This window comes from Ornithorhynchus anatinus, chromosome 2 (assembly GCF_004115215.2).
Source record: "Ornithorhynchus anatinus isolate Pmale09 chromosome 2, mOrnAna1.pri.v4, whole genome shotgun sequence".
Taxonomy (NCBI): Eukaryota; Metazoa; Chordata; class Mammalia; order Monotremata; family Ornithorhynchidae; genus Ornithorhynchus; species Ornithorhynchus anatinus.
Window position 1 is genome coordinate 80631928 of NC_041729.1, and position 17734 is coordinate 80649661.

Consider the following 17734-nt stretch of genomic DNA (forward strand, 5'->3'; position numbering starts at 1 on the left):
AACAGTGTCTGATTAATTTTCTCTAATTTTTTGCACATCTGCTGTGAGCCATTGCAGCTCAGAATAATAAGAACAAGACATCTTATAAATGTGTCCTGCAGTTTGTTGCTTTTAGGAATATGACATTGGAGAGCTTCACTCTGAAGTGAAAGCCCCATCCCAGGCTTAGGTTGCAGCTGGTGAGCCATCTAGAGCATTTCATTGTCTCAGAGGAGGCAAGGGATTGTGACATGTCTTTCTCTGAAAAGCCTGCAACATATCACAGTTCTTTCTCTTGTTGGAATCATGCTAACTGTTCAGCTGTGGTCACATCACACCATTGTGAGTCCATAAAATAGACCAAGCATGAGCAACCAATAATTTCATCCAATGCTCTTTCAGTCATTCTTCCCATTTAATGCAAATTGAAATACACCAACAGCCAAACCTCAAATAATATCTGTGGACAATCCTAACCTGCTTATAGTCTCTTAGACTCTTCTGGCCCATCTTTTCCCTCATATGAATACTGAATTATGCATTTCTATCTCTCCCTTAGTATGGAGATGTGTGAAATTAAAAGGAAGTTAAGAGCTCCCTGTAGGGTGATAACAGATGAGACTTTTGGTTATTGTTTATTCCACCACATCATTGGCTTATTTTGAGTGTACAGGCACTGCGGTTTCATTTGCTTTAGAAGGAAATATTTTCCCTTCATGCAGAAAACTTCCCCAGACCTGTCTCTAAAATCACAAGTAGTTGTTCAGGTTTGGAGAAATATCTGTGAATTCTTTGTGAGGGATTGGTTGGTAAAAGTGACCTGTGACTCAAAATCCCTTGAGTATGTACCAACTGTGTGTGTGTGTGTGTGTGTGTGTGTGTGTTAAATACCATCCCTTGTTGCAATTTGACATTTGCTCTTCTGTATGCTTTGAGCCATTTTCTTTTATTCCTCCTGGTATTTCAATCTTCTTGGAACTTTTGATCTAATAGAGTCACCCTATTTCTAATAATGACTGCCAGATTGGTCAACCAATTGCAACTGTTTCCCAGTTGTCCTTCTGTATGCCACATTATCAGAGATTTGGATTCCTGGTATCTTTACAATGTGTCTTCTCTCTTTGTTGTTGGTAGTTTCTTCAGCATAAAGTTTGCCATACAGCGACTTTTTGGATATACAACCGCCAAGGGTGATGGCAGCGTGGCTCAGTGGAAAGAACATGGGCTTTGGAGTCAGGGCTCATGAGTTCGAATCCCAGCTCTGCCACTTGTCGGCTGTGTGACTGTGGGCAAGTCACTTCACTTCTCTGTGCCTCAGTTCCCTCATCTGTAAAATGGGGATTAAGACTGTGAGCCCCACGTGGGACAACCTGATTCCCCTATGTCTACCCCAGCGCTTAGAACAGTGCTCGGCACATAGTAAGCGCTTAACAAATACCAACATTATTATTATTATTATGATGATCATGGATTTGATGTAGTCAGATAGCATTCCAGGACTTCATTGTTTACATTCCTGTGTGCTATTCATTTTATGTATGGTATATACATGGCATCTCTAAAGTTGGTTGTCTAGAAAGTTGGATTCTACAATTGCTCTCTAGACTTTGTGTAGTTTGTAGCTTGAAGCCAAGTTGGTGCCACACTGTTCTTATCTTAAAGTACATTATGTTCTTCTAGATTGGATCTTGTTCTACTTTACCTAATCTCACATCTTGAGAAATGTGCCTTCTGGTTACCAGCAGGCAGTGATAGTGCTCTGTCTTGATTGATGGAAATCCTTGATGTGGAGGATTTGTCAAATGCTAGTTGGTGATTGCCACTTCTTCAGGCTGATAGTTCGTACTGTCTTGCTGATTCTGCTAAATAGTCATTAACTTCATGTCGTCGTGTGTGTGTGTATGAACATGTATGTGCTTCTAGAACACAGTTATCAATATGCTGTTTTGTTATATTGACTCTAAGTTCACTGTGGGCAGGGAACATGTCTATTAACTCTGTTGTATTTGTCCAAGTGCTTAGTAGATTGTTCTGCACACAGTAAGTGCTCAATAAATAGCACTGAATTGATTGTATTGCTTACCAAAAAGCTGATGCACGGACCTCTGATGATGCTCTTGGTTAGCTTCCAATGTGCTTGGTGCATCCCCTCAAGCATGGATATGTAGAGTAGTTTAACCAAAACCAATTCATAGTCCTACTTCAGTCCACCAGTAATAGGGACAAGATCATCCAGGGTCCCTTCATTTCATCCACTTGAAGGACCCTCTCCAATTCATCCAATTCATCCAATCAATTGAACCACCTTCAAAGCAACTGAACATCTTCAGCAGTCTCAGAGCCAAGATTTGCTGATGGTCACAAATTCTTTCTTTTATTATACAAACCTATAAAGAGTTTGGATGCTGTTCCTTGTGCTTATGAATGTGACATGTAGCAGAGGTACCCTGCCACAATCTCTGATTAACTCCCTGAAATAGAATTTTCTTATGTACAAAGAAAGACAGACCTAGGACCTTGAGAATCACTTAACACCCTGCTGCAATGTATTCACCTTTGGGTAGAACAGAACATCAAGGAGTTAATCGGAAAGATTAAGGGCGAAATACAAGAGACTTGGGACCATCAATAGCCATTAAGATGAATGTCTAGGAGGGCAAGTGTCATCCAGTTGTCATTCACTGTGGAATGTTGGGATGGATAGGTACATAACCCAGTAATATAATCTAACTTTAAAGAGTCAGGGTCTGATTAGCTCTGAAAAAGTTACCAGATAAGGAGGCTGGAGAATGGAAAACGGAATGAGATTAGTGTAGGGACATGCTCCTACTTCCAGCCACTGCTTGCCCTCTCCTCCTTACCAGGCTCCAGAAAGATCTAAAAGCTATCTCTGGAGTTTTGGAGGAGCCAACAACTCGGTCTTCTATTCAGTCAGTGGTTATGGCTTTGGATGTGTCTCAAATGTGGGGATCAGGAGCACCAACTCTTTGATTTTCCAGTTATCCCAGGGGAAGGAGCAGTGAGGTGAGTTCTAGACTTGCCTCTTTCCCTACGAATAACCTTAGCAGCTCATTCAACCTATTTATGCTACAGCTTGTCCTTAAAATTGTGTTGCTTTCAACAATGGCCCCTACTTAATGGAATTATTTTGAAAATAAGGAATGGCATTTGTGACCAAGAAAGAACATAAAATAAATGATAGCACATATGAAATGTTTCACAAAGTTTCTGGATGATACATGATATGCAGATGTTATATCTTATTGCTGACAGTAATTGTAGGAGAGATTCTTATAAGGAAGAGATCTTTCAACTCTTATAAAGCCATGGTTTTTTTGTTGAAAATAAGGACATCTTAGTGACCATGAGACTATGGGAGGACATAGAAATGGGGAAGGATGTTGTTGAAGCCCCACAGCGTTCTGAGAAATTTAAACCGCAAGTTCCAGAATGCTCTGGATGCTACATTGAGGATGCACTCTTTGTGGAAAGAAGAGCTGAAGGCCAGTGCAAGAAAGGCTAGCCATTTTAGCTAGGGCAGTTCCAACACCAGGACATCTAGAATATTATTCTAAAATTTTCCAAGACTGGTGTAAAGACTCCAGGACTCTGCTATCTAAATCTGTATATATAACCAGCCAATCAAAGAGGGAGGTGATTCTTCTTACTGGCAGGTGACCCAGGTGCTTTCTTGTTACACAGGTTAATTTACTAAAGCCATTATTTACTTAATAACAGAGCACTATTTTATTAGCTTACCATTTAATTGAATCATCTTATTTCATGGACTTTGGAGTAGGACATAACCAGAAAACAAAATTAACAAATCCCCAAATTCCTCAGACAATCCTCCAGACAACTGACTTTTGAGAAATGTGATCCTGAAAGTTATTAGAAATTGTAATCAATCCAAGGTTCAAGATATACATACATTGTACACACTGAGGCTATATTCTGAATTTTTGAGGTTAGTTGTGAGCAGGAGCAAACTAGTAAGAAAAAGCCCTCTCTCATGGCTTGTAATTTCAGTTGTTAGTAAAAGAAGGGTATGTCATTTTTCTAAGCACCACTGGACACTATGGGAATTGATTTGCCTCAGAGGGGTTAATCAAGCCGTAGCTTTGGTCATCACGATTCCAACTCATTGCCTGCAGCAAAACGAGAGATATTAATGTTAAAGATCTCTCAAGGAAATCTGTTCCTTTATATGGGACTAATTCTCCAGACCAGAGCGCTGTAGATAAGCATTTTAAAGTTCAGTATAAGCCATAAAAAATTAGTCATTATTATCTTTGACTTCATAGAATTGCATTACAACAGTGTTGTGCCTATTGTTATCACCCTTGTTGATTTTGCCTGATTGCATAGCATGGATCCCTAAAAATGGTATTTTATTCATATGACTGTTCTTCAAAATGACTGTTTCCAAAATCAAGAAGATTCAAGAAGAATAGGATTGGCTGTGCTTCTATCAGTGAGCAAAAGAATAAAAGAGAAAATATTCAATGAGCAGAGCTAACAAATCCATTCAATCAGAAAATATATCAAGTCATTTGTATCTATGACATTTATTGTATCAATATAGCAAGTCTTTCTGCTCCTGTTAGCATTTTGGTGTCTTCATGCCTTGGGCTATGAATTCAATGGCATTTCGATTTAAATTTAAAATTATACTTTCAAATCCTTTACAAATAAATACATACTCAAAAACAATATTAAACCCCACTTCCATATAGACTTTTCATCGTTTTGTTGTTTCACTGTATTTTTTTCTTAGAAGAATAAGGACATGTTTTACCAAGAACCAAAGTTCAGCAGAAAGCCTTTCAGAAAAGAAATGCAGTCTTCATTAGGGAGTCTTGAAATTAAAAGCTTAAACATACCAAAAAAGGCAGGAGAATGGTTTTGCAGCTAAAAATGACTAGTTGGCATTAAAGAAAAGTTTTCATCCTTGTTATTTTCACCATCCCCTTCCTTGGACTGGTCCCTGTATCCCATTCTGCAACTGAACTCACCTGAACATGAGTGTCATTTGGCTTCACTATAGACATGCTACCAGGGAATTTTTCTTTAGCCTGTGTTCATCAGGTAGGTGAAGCACATGTGGAGGGGAAAGTTGCTCTCAACAGTTGGAAAGCAAACACCCAAAGACTAGGGAAAGGGAAATGGAGGGAGAAAAGTTTTCACTGAGGTTCTCTGCCCCCATCACCGTCAGCTCTGGCCTGATGGACCAATATTGTTGAGGACTTTTGCCTTTCTCTTGGGTCTCATAACTGAGCTAGGTACAGAAATTCATAGATTCAGAATTTTATTTTAGAGGAAAAATGCCAATGATGTTTGCAGTGCTGCTGTTGTATAAGAGGAGTGAGCCTTGACACAGGCCCAACTTGAAGTGATGGACGAGTGATTGAAAAAGGGAGTTCTTTGTGCTCAAGAGTTTAGTGCTCAACAGAATGTCACCAGATTTCCTCACATGTCCAAGGATGACTCTACCTTTTGTGAACAGCCTTCTGTCTAAATCTGGGAAACATATCATGCTGTCATTGGAGTTTTCTGTTTTTTGTTTTTTATCCTTGCAACTGCTTCTCAGTATCTTTAGCAACATCATCAATTCTCCAGGAGACCTGGACTACTTTATTTGTTACACGCTCTCATCAGAGCTCCCATGGTCAATCTGTATAGTAGCCAGTTTTAACCTGCCCCCATTTAAAATATTTTTTTATTGAAAAATAGAGGAGATGAAATGGATACTGGTTTTCTGTTTATTTTGTTAAAATGGAGTAGGAATAATAATAATAATAATGGTATTTGTTAAGCTTTTACTATGTGCCAGGTGCTGTACTAAGCACTGGGGTGGATATAAGCAAATCATATACAAGCACAGTCCCTGTCCTACATGGGGCTCCAAGTCTCAATCCCCATTTTACAGATGAGGTAACTGAGGCACAGAGAAGTGAAGTGTCTTGCTCAAGGTCACACAGCAGACAAGTACATTTCCAAGTTCCCGCTTTACCTACTGTCATTAAAAGGTACAGATCTGGGGATGAAATGTTCAAAATTTGGGATTCTGTGAGAGTTTCCCCTCCCACATTAAGCCTTAGTTCTGAAATTCATGAGGCTAAATATGTTGCTTTCATGGCACATTCATTAAATTCAATTCTTCCTCCTGTGGAAGATGAAAATGGTGTCAGAAATCCATGGAGGTTTTCCTCTTGAGAAAAAAGACCCCTGGCGAAAGCTGGTTTAAAAGTCTGGGTGTTTCCCTATTATTATGCTATTATTGGTTAAGCATTTTTTATGTGTCCAGTACTAAGTGCTAAGGTAAAGTTTATCCCACATGGGGCTCAGAGTCTAGAGAAAAAGGACAACAGCTAGTTAGTTAATCCCCATTTTGCAGATGAAGAACTGAGGCCCAGAGTAGTTTAGAGACATGTAGAGGTCACACAGCAGACAAGTGGCAGACCAGTTATTAGAACCCAGGTCCTCTGACACCTAGGCCCGTGCTCTTTCCATGCTGCTTCCCAGTTGAACAAATTAGAGATGCATAAGTGAGAAGGAGCATGATCTACAGGAAAGAACCTGGGCATCAGAGGACCTGGGTTCTAATCCCTGGTCTGCCCTTTGCCTGCTGTGTGACTCTGGACAGGTCACTTCACTTCTCCACTTCTCTGTGCTCTGTGCTCACTTCTGTGAGCTCCAATGAGTCAGGGACACTGTCTGATTTGATTATCATGTATCTACAGTGCTTGGTGCATAGTAAAGTGCTTAATAAATATTATAATAAATATATTATCATTATTATTACTTTTTGATACGTAAATTGGGAGTGAAATAAACTGATGAGGGCTTGCATCCTAGCGTAAGCAACCGATCTGTGTATCACTTGAGTCATGCTTAGATTTGGAGTAGCACACAGTCAATCAATCAATGTATTTGAGTGCTAACTATAGCAGAGCATTGTTCTAAGCACTTGGGAGAGTATGCTACAGTGCTGCTCGTAGTCAAGATCTCTGACCACAAGGAGCTTAGAGTCTATAAGGCAGAGGCAGGCATTAAAATAAATTACAGATAGTGGTAATATTAAAATATAAGAATATGTATGTAGTTGCTGTGGGGCTGGGGTGAGTATCAAGTGCAAAGCTGACACAGAGAGGAGGACTGATAGAGAAAATGAGGGCCTAGTCAAGGAAGACCTCTTGGAGGAGATGATATTTTTGGAGGGTTTGGAAATAGTGGCGGACTGTCAGATATGAATCGGGAGGGAGCTCCGGGCCAGAGGGAGGGTGTGGGCAAAGCGTCGGCAGAGGAATAGATGAGATCGAGCTACAGAGTATGGGTTGATGTTGGAGCAGTAAAGTGCGCAGACTGACTTGTAATATAAGTGAGGTAAAGTAAGGGGAAAGAGCTGATTGCCTTAAAGCCAGTGCTAAGGAGTTTGATGCAGAGGTGGATGGGCAACCACTGGTGGTTTCTGAGTAATAAGATGTCAACTGAGTGGTTTTTTTCTTTAAAGAAAATTGATCTGGAGAGCAGAGTGAAGTAAGAATTGGAGTGGGGAAAGATGGGAGGCAGGAATGTTTGTGGGGAGACTGATGCAGTAATCAAAGCAGAATGTGATCAGCATCATAGCTGTTTTGATGGAAAGGATGGTGAAGGTGTTGTGAAACACACTTGCATTTATGGTAATTCTGCTCTAAATAATGATACTATTGTTTAACCTGCAATGGTGGTTTACGGCAAGGATCCCCTGCTTGGCCAGTGGTTCTGCTCTTTAACCTCCCCATCCCAGAAGATCCTGTACACTCCTGAGAGATGGGTTCATAACAGCTTAAGAAGTGACTATACTTGCAAGCACATGATTGTTTGCTGGAGCCCTGGCATAGGCAGAGGATGTGGAAGGGAATAGGGAGACGCTCTGCTTTCTGCCATTGGGGATCATGTGTCACCCCCTGGTGCTGAAAGAAAAGAACAAAATTCAATGTCATGCTTTAAAAACTTAACATTTGAAAAGAAAAACACTTAATAGGTCTGCTTTTCAGTGATGGCTTTTCCCTCTTAGATACCTAATGAGTTTTCATGCTCCATTTTCCAAGATTTGTGTGCAAATAGTGCACCTAGCCTTGCAGGTCACTGTGTTGCACTTACACCCTAAGTTGCCTGGAATCAGACTGAGGGTGCAGCTGTGACTGTGTCCAGAGTTCAGGAGTTTTTGCTTATAATTTTATGTTTTGCAATCCATGATTGCTTTCTTCTTTTCTCATCATCTCCCAGACCATCAATATTTCAGTTTCCAGAAATATCCCTGTCAAATATTCCCAGAATCTCATTTTGCCACTGTTTAAATCTAGAATAAAGTACATAAATGAGCTAACAGATGAGAAAAAATGTATTCAGCATCTTGCCCAGTAAATTGCAATGAGGTGGCAATAAAAAATTAGCTTATATCAAATTGAGCATATACTATCGTCCATATGCATCTTGTCAGTGCCATTCAAGTAGCCAGCATAGTATAACCGTACCTCCCAACCAGTAAACACCTTCTGAACTAATCTGGCAGTTTTAAATCTTTAACTGGAAGTCACTGGGACTTGTGTGTCTAGTTTAAGAACAGGAATAAAGCTGTTGGCAGCAGTAATATTATTAGCATAAATATATGATGGTTTATGGTGGTTTAATTTATAATTTATAATGAATAAATAATAATGATAAATAGATAATTTTAAAGTATTTACAGTATGTGAAATACTTTACTAAATTCTGTGAAAAAATACAATTCTGACATCATAAAAAGACTAGTGACTCAAATGCTTGGATACTCTAAAGCAGGTCCATTCACCTTTTCCATAATGTGTTTTTTTACTATGTCTTTTAAAAAATGAATGGTTTTTGTCAAGCACTTACTATGTGCCAGGTACTGAACTAAGCAGGAGTGGTTTATACAAGTTAATTAGGTTGGACATAGTCCAGGTCCCACATGGAACTCAGTCTTAATCCCCAGTTTACAGATGAGGTAACTGAGGCACAGAGAAGTTAAGTGACTTGCCCAAGGTCACACATCAGACAAGTGGCAGAGACGGTGGTAGAACCCACATCCTTTTGACTGTCAGGCCCGTGTTCTATCTACTAGGCCTTGTTGCTTTAGGATAGAACATTGTTAGGGAATTAGAGAATATTAATTTCAGAAGAAACAGTTGGAAACATGAATATGGTACTGAAAAAGGCAGGCATATTAGTGCACAAATTTTCCTTAACTCAGATCATCAGGAATGTATCCCTCCATAAGAACTGAGTGTCCTATGCCTTTGTTGATATGGACTTGTGGGTGTAATACTTGCCCATAAAAGCTTACCCAAGCACTGATCTTTTTATATTGTAATAGTAGCCAGGGAGAGGTTGGTCATAAAGCTTACCCCCTTAAAGGCCCCTTAGCATTTTTCTCTGCAGAGCGGACCTCGTCCCGAACAAAGGCTTCCAAATATTGTTGCTACTCATCTCCTGATCCACACAATGCAGCAAACTGCAAGTCACCCGTGCGGCTTGTAATAATAATAATAGTGATGATGATGATGGTATTTGTTAAGCGCTTTGTGTGTGCCAAGCACTGTTCTAAGCACTGGGGTAGATACAAGATCATCAAGTTGTCCCACGTGGGGCTCACAGTTTTAATCCCCATTTTACAGATGAGGTAACTGAAGCACAGAGAATAATGATAATAATGTTGGTATTTGTTAAGTGCTTACTATGTGCCAATCACTGTTCTAAGCACTGGGATAGATACAGGGTAATCAGGTAAAGAGGCTCACAGTCTTCATCCCCATTTTACAGATGAGGTAACTGAGGTACCGAGAAGTTGAGTGACTTGCCCAAGGTCACACAGCTGACAGGTGGTGGAGCCAGGATTAGAACCCACATCTTCTGACTCCCAAGCCCATGCTTGTTCCACTAAGCCACGGTTATACCTCAAACCCAGGGCCATAGGATTGCTGTGGGAGTTTGACCTTATGTAAATAGCTGTGCATATGGGCCCAAACATACTCTGTCGGCAGGTAACCATTATTTTGAACAGCTCACAAAGCTTTCACCAGCCCTTCCCACACTTAAAGCCATAGCACAGGGCAACTGATAGCTGTGAGCAACATTATACTGAAGAAGAACAGTACTAATGTTGTCGAATTTGAATTTTAATTGACATTTTAATAGTTTTGATAGCCTTCAGGACCGGAATAATTTTTCTCCCAGACCATGCACCTGTTGTTTCATGTCAATATACAGTTAATCTGTAGGCAATCAGCAATAATATCCAATCCTGATTTGCTTGTATCCACCACCCCAGTGTTCAGTACAGTGCCTAGCACATAGTAAGTCCTTAAGAGAAGCAGCGTGGTTTAGTGGAAAAAGCACCTGCTTGGGAATCAGAGGTCATGGGTTCTAATTCCGGCTCCGCCACCTGTCAGCTGGGTGACTTTGGGCAAGTCACTTAACTTATCTGTGCCTCAGTTACCTCATCTGTAAAATGGGGATTAAGACTGTGAGCTCCATGTGGGACAACATGATTACCTTGTATCTGCCCCAGCGCTTAGAACAGTGCTTGGCACATAATAAGTGCTTAACAAATACCAGTATTATTATTATTAATAATAATAATAAATACATCAATCATTATTAGAAATATTAGTAATATTAGAATCTTATTCCTGGAACTCTTTCTGTAAGGTCACCAATCTAGTCAACTCCCTTTAGAGGGAGCAAATTACTAAACCATCAAGACAGATAGCTCTCTATAAATTTGATTACCAAGAAAAAATGAGATTTATTCACATTAAATAGGGTGGCTAGAATTCTAGTGGCAGAGTAGTAGTCTAGGAGTTAGGAGCCATTCATTAATTTATTAATTCATTCATATTTATTGGGCCCTTACTGTGTGCAGACCACTGTATTAAGAGGTTAGGAGTACAACACAACAATAAACAGACATATTCCCTGCCCATAACGAGCTTAGCCTTGAGTTGCAGTTGTAGGCTCACTCACAAACCTGCCATTTGGTCTGGGGCACATCATGAAATATGTTTGCCCCTCAATTTCTCTATTTTTAAATCAAAAGACATTCTTTCTCACTTTCCTTACAGTGCTCTTGGGAAAAAGAAAATTGAGATTCTTTGCCTGAAAGGCAGTTTCCCTTCTCCTTCCCAAAGATGAAACTACATCATCTTCAGGGCTTAGTTTTAGCACAGGGTTCAGTTAATAGGAAACACTCAGTAAATACCATAACCAATACACTATCTTACTAGGAAGCCAGGATTAGTCGCTAATGTGGTAAATATTTTTTAAAGTGCCTCACCTACATTAGTACTCTAGAAAATCTTTTTGACTACAATTTTTTATAGTATTTATTAAGCACTCACTCTGTGTCAAACACTGTTCTAGGAACTTGAGTATATACAAATTAATCAGGTTGGACACAGGCCCTGTCCTACATGGGATTCAAAGTCTAAGCAGGAAGGAGAAAGGGTATTGAGTTCCCATTCTGCGGATGAGGAAACTGGATGTCTGTATTTTTAGTTATTGACAATGTTAAAGACAAAAGAAATAAAAGGGATCATTTAGAATGTAGTTACTTTTAGCAACAGTTTATATTTGTATATGCATACATATATAGAGAGAAATATTGACAGAGATAACATTTTCTTTATTTACTATTGTCACTTTTACTTAGATCCAGTTTATCCCCTTTGTTTTATTTTTCCTCAACATTTTAGACTGTTCCTATTTGACAATAGATTCAATCTTGCAGAGTTAAAATAGTTCCAACATTTTCCCATTTCAAGCACAATGTACAATGAAAAAAAAACTAGTCACAGAAGATACAGATTATATTTTTGAATTGATCATTTGGTGCAGAACTACTCTCCTAGTGAACTTTGTAATACTTATTTGTACTTCAATTAAAATGGAATGGAGGTTTCTCCACCCAAAATATAGTATACTTTGTTCATATATTATCATGATTAATTATCATTTTGAAAAATTAGTATCAACAGGGTTAACACTGGATGCCTGGAAAACTAAAATGTTATGAACTGAAATGATTTTTGGAGTAACAGACTTCTGCCATGCATCTCCATGAATCACAGAAAAATCCTATAAAAGGGCAGATATGTTGGAAACTAGTCATTACAGCATCTGTTCTGTGTTTATAGCTACATATGTAGACTGCTGAACAGCCTCACCACGCTGTAAACTGAATGACTGCACATGAAGTGTAGAAACAAATTCATTAAATAATGAATTTACAGAGTTTGTTGCCTACCCTTTATATCTGATATCCTACTGGTGAAATTTTTTGGAAGGAAACATCAGAGTGTTTGTGGTTTTTGCAACTTTGATGAAAATAAATCAATTAGATTTAAAACAAAAAAAGGATAAAGTACAAATATTGCTGGTGACTGACTGGTGAAATTTTTTGGAAGGAAACAGAGTGTTTGTGGCTTTTGTAACTTTGTTGAAAATAAATCAATTAGACTTAAAAAAAAAAAAAAGGATAAAGCACAAATATTGGGATTATTATTATATTTTAAATTCCTCATTTCCAATACAGAATGGAGGAATAGATTAAAAAGGGGGTCACGAGAGTAGGAAAAATGAGAAAACTACTAATAAACTGGATAGTTCATGGTTTATTGTTGAGCTAGAATACTATGGTTCAGGTCAGCCTGAAGGTCAGTCAGGGCTTGATGCAAAAATCTTGGGGAAGCTGCAGGTCAGATTAATGGAACTTGTAGTTGATCACTGAGCACCATTCTCCCAGGGTTTAAAGTTACTGCCTGGCACTTAGATACTTTAAATGGGGCTGTTTGTTGCATTGCTGTCTACAACGTGCACACACTGTTATAATATGCTAAATGGTCTCCAAGTCATGTGAGGTTAGGGACTAAATAGCTGGAGATATACATCTATATATAGCTATATGATATAGACAGCCCATTTTCGAAGAAGAGACCAAGGATGGTGAAATTCACCTCTGACTGTATATGGGAAGAGAAGGCCAAAACAGTATCCACATTCCCGACCACATCCAGTGCCCCCAAATTGTTGTCCTTGGTTGTGTTTTGTGTTGGTAGTGCCTGGGTGTGCTTGCCTCCTTTCCACTGAAAGTTTTTGCTCAGAGAGCGCCACCCCCTTCTTAATGGCAGTGTGACGATGCATGTCTGTCCTCAGCAGTTGACTCCTAGTTTTCAGCTGGGATGCAAGTCTGGTGATTTATTTTACTGTGTCATGAATGGGCTTCCTCTGCCCTGTTTGTCCTTGGTTTCCCAATTTCAGTTCTCCATGCAAGAGAAGTTTGGATGCCCTCCTGCCACTCATTCTTATCGCCTGTCCCATCCAGTGTAGCTGTGTTAAGGTGAACAAAGCTTTGATGAGAAAGAGTGAGCCGTTTCCAGACCTTCACTGGATATTTATATAACTTATTCATCTAGTAATGGTAGTACCATATAATACTTACTGAGCACCAACTGAGTGCAATTCACTGTACTAAATGCTTGGGAAATGCAGAACAGAGAACTGACATGTTCCCTGCTTATAGTCTAACAGGGGTTTGAGACATAGACCTTATATTAGTTTACAATCAAACGGGGGTTAGAGACATCTTCAAAATCCTACTGAAATCTAAATTCCTTCGTCAGCCTTTCCTCTATTACTTTTTCTTCTCCTCAATTTGAATCCTCCCAACCCCTCGCCTCAGCACTTATGCACTCACAATAACCCATAGACCTTATGTTCACATCAGTTTACCTAGTCTACTATTTAAGAACTGATTTATTCACATAGCTGTGTTTTCACTTTCTCTTTTCCTCCTCTCTAAATTATTTTGATATCTGTCATGTCTCATTAGACGGGAAGTTCTTTGTTATCCCTGATAGCCTTTGTTATTCTTGACTCCTCTCTCTCATTCAACCCACACATTCAATCTATCACTAAATCCTGTCAGTTCACAACATCACTAAAATCCATCCTTTCCTCTCCATCCACACTGCTACCACATTCATCCAAGCACTTATTGCATCCCACCTTGATTACTATATCAATCTCCTTGCTGACCTGACTGGCTCCTGTCTCTGTCCCCTCACCAGTCCAGACTGTGAGCCCGTTGTTGGGTAGGGATTGTCTCTATCTGTTGCTAAATTATACTTTCCGAGTGCTCTGCACTCAGTAAGCGTTCAATAAATACAATTGAATGAATGAATACTTCACTCTGCTGCACAGATTGCTTTTCTACAGAAATGTTCAGTCCCTGTTTCCCCACACCTCAAGACCCTCCAGTGGTTGCTCATCCGCCTCCATTTCAAACAGAAACTCCTTACCATTAGCTTTAAAGCATACAATCACCTTGCCCCCTCCTACCTCACCTCACTGCTCTCCTACTACAACCCACCCGGCACACTTTGTTCCTCTAATGCTAACCTTCTCACTGTACCTCAGTCTCATCTATCTCACCACTGACCTCTCGCTCATGTCCTGCCTCTGGCCTGGAGTGCCCTCCCTCTTCATATCCGACAGACAATTACTCTCCCCACCTTCAAAACCTTATTGAAGGCACATCTCCTCCAAGGGGCCTTCCCTGACTAAGGCTTCCTTTCCTCTTTTCCTATTCCTGTCTGAGTCACCCTGACTTGCTCCCCTTATGCACCACCCTCGCCCCCAGTCTCACAGCACATATATACATATCCTCAATTTATTTATTTATATCAATGTCTCTCCTTCTAGACTGAAAGCTCACTGTAGGCAGAGAATATGTCTGTTATGTTGTTGTTAGTACTCTTCCAAGTGCTTAGTGCAGTGCTCTACACACAGAAAGTGCTCAATAAATAAAATTGATTTGTGGACAAGGATTGTGACTTTTACCACTATTGTACTCTTCCAAGTTCTTAGCACACAACAGGTGCTAAATTCATACTGTTGGTTGATTGGTTTCATGGAAACAATTAACAGTGTTAATTGAGATTTTCAATACAGAATACTCAGAGAAAGCATGATATAGTATCTGCTCGCAAGGAGCTTACAATCTGTATAATGTTCAGAAGTGTCTCCAGTATATACCAGGGTCACAACACTATAGTCAAAGTGGGGAAGAGGATGCGGTGATTATGAATCTACACCTTGTACTGAAAGAGGCTAAAGCAGGGATTTCTCTTCTTGCTTAATGGTTTCAAATATAGATATCAACTTTGCATTTTGAGACCTGGGGCAAAATGGGAGCTGGGTTCTTAAGGCAGGAATGAGGCCTGGAAGGGGACAAAATTTAAAGGACTGTAAGTAGCGTGGCCTAGTGGAAAGGGGAAAGAGCACGGGTCTGGGAGTCAGAAGGACCTGGGTTCCATCCCGGCTCTAATACTTGTCTTCTGTGTGACCTTGGGCAAGTCACTTTGCTTCTCTGTGTCTCAGTTAACTCATCTGTAAAAATGGGTGTTAAGACAGTGAGCCCCATGTGGGATGTGAACTGCATCTACCCCAGGGTTTAGGAAAGTGTCTGGAGCAAGGTAAGTGTTTAACAAATACTATTCAAACAAAAAGCCAGACAGCCAACTTCTTAATCTTTTCATTCCTTAATGGATGCTCCAAGATCAGATCGGTACTTGGGCTGAGTAAGTCTGATATCACTCCCACAAAAAGCTATTTGGAGGGGATCTTTCCCAATCACCCATAGGAAATGGGCAGATGAAAGTTTACAAGTATTACAATACTTAATTGCAGAGTCTTGGGCCCCATTGTTGTGACAGTGAGGCCCACTTTTCTGAATTTATCATAGAAGACTCATGGACCAATTGCCAGGTCATATTAAAGCTCTTGTAATCCTGGGTCAGTGGAAAGTCAATAGCCACAGTCCAAAATGCACCCCTCATTCCCACTGCCCCCCAATGAAGAACATGCATGCTCCCCTCTGGAACCCTGCTGGAGCCTCACATTTATCCTAGAGGGGTAAGGGAAGAGTGAGGGGGCTGTAAAAGCAAGCATGGTGGGCTTACTGGAGCGGGCAGACTGGGGCAACTGCCCTTTTGACCCAATTTACAACAATGCTGACTGTAGTCTCAAGTCAAGAAAAATGAGGTGCCACTGTCCATAGGCTTCAAGAAGGTAAGAAAATCATTAATCGCCTCAGTTCTTTGGACCATTGGAGAAAAATGGGCGGATATTTAGGATAATGTTTCTGTGAATAGATTATGAACCCAGTTCCCATGCTAATGACCTTGTGAATCTCAGCAGCTTCAGAAAAATTTGTAAAGGAAAGAGAGGGTGGGATATTAGGTTAGGCAAAGAGGAGAAGTGGAGAGTGGAGAGGAGAAATGTGGGAAATTGTGAAAGAACAAGCACTTCAAAATAAAAGGAGTCCAAGGCTCAAAAAAAAAAGTATTTCAGAAAAAGGATTCAGAAAAACCTAGTTCTGCTCCGAAGTGAGATATCATCAACTCCAGAAGACTCTTGGCCCAAAGCAGAAATAATAGGAAAAAATGTTAATCATTCTAGTCAAGGTGGAAAAACTCAAAATGAAAATAGGGGTGATAGAGGAGAACATACTTTGATGGATCATATTATTATGGAAAATTCATTCTTCCCACTTCTGAATCAGCTATTTCACCTCTCCCTCTGTCTTTCTCCTTCCACCATTTTTCATTTCCTTTCTCTGATAATAGAGAATTCCTTTCCTTTCATTTCTCTACTCAATTCATTTCCTTTTTGTACCCTCATCCCATTTTGTATTCCCGGCGAACGCAAGGATTTAGAGAAGCAGCGTGGCTCAGTGGAAAGAGCCCGGGCTTAGGAGTCAGAGCTCATGGGTTCGAATCCTGGCTCTGCCACTTGTCAGCTGTGTGACTGTGGGCAAGTCACTTAACTTCTCTGTGCCTCAGTTACCTCATCTGTAAAATGGGGATTAACTGTGAGCCTCATATGGGACAACCTGATTACCCTGTATCTGCCCCAGCACTTAGAACAGTCCTCTGCACATAGTAAGTGCTTAACAAGTACCAACATTATTATTATTCAGTGAAACATCTGCAACTCAGTTTTCTTTTTCATTTCTTTCAGTTACTCTGGGTTTGTACTTGCCAGTAATGATGTGCTAGGTGGTTGCTTCAGAATGGTACAGGGTGGTTCCCCCAACTTTACAAAGCCTGACTAGAACTGGCCATTGGGACCATCATCTAACCAAACTTGAAATTTCCCTCCCTTTGCAGTCCCAAGCACTGATTACAAATTCGGGGTACTAAGTTGTTTCACCAGGGATCCTTTTACTCTGACTCTCAGGTGGAGAGAAACTGGATCATGGAATAACCTTCATTTGGGGCTTTGATTTGAGAAATTCTTAAGATCCAGATGGCAGCCCAAAGAAGCCACATTTTTAAAGTATGTGAAAAGGAGGAAATCATAACTGGCCAGGGGAAAGAGCAAAGGTCTCAGAAATAGGACAGCCAGGTTCTAGTCTCACTCCACAGTTTACCTACTGGATGGCCTTGGGCGGCACAACTTCTCTCAGTCTCGATTTCCTCATCTATAAAATGGGATAAATTATCTGTCCTCTCTCCCTCTTAGACTGTGACCCCTATGTGGGATAGGACAGAAACTATGTCTGATCTGATTATCTTATTTTTAAACCAGTTCATAACACAGTACTTGGCCTATGGCCACCAATCGTTATTTTCAAATTGAGGTAGCATAAAGCTAAGCTGACAACAAAATGCTCTAGTGATCGGAAATGCCT

General features: G+C 40.1%; 1 protein-coding gene across 3 annotated transcripts in view; it reads right to left on the reverse strand.

Annotated features, from left to right (window-relative positions):
• Window positions 1-17734, reverse strand: part of GRM1 (glutamate metabotropic receptor 1) — a 317395-nt gene that overhangs the window by 15592 nt on the left and 284069 nt on the right. The window lies entirely within an intron of this gene.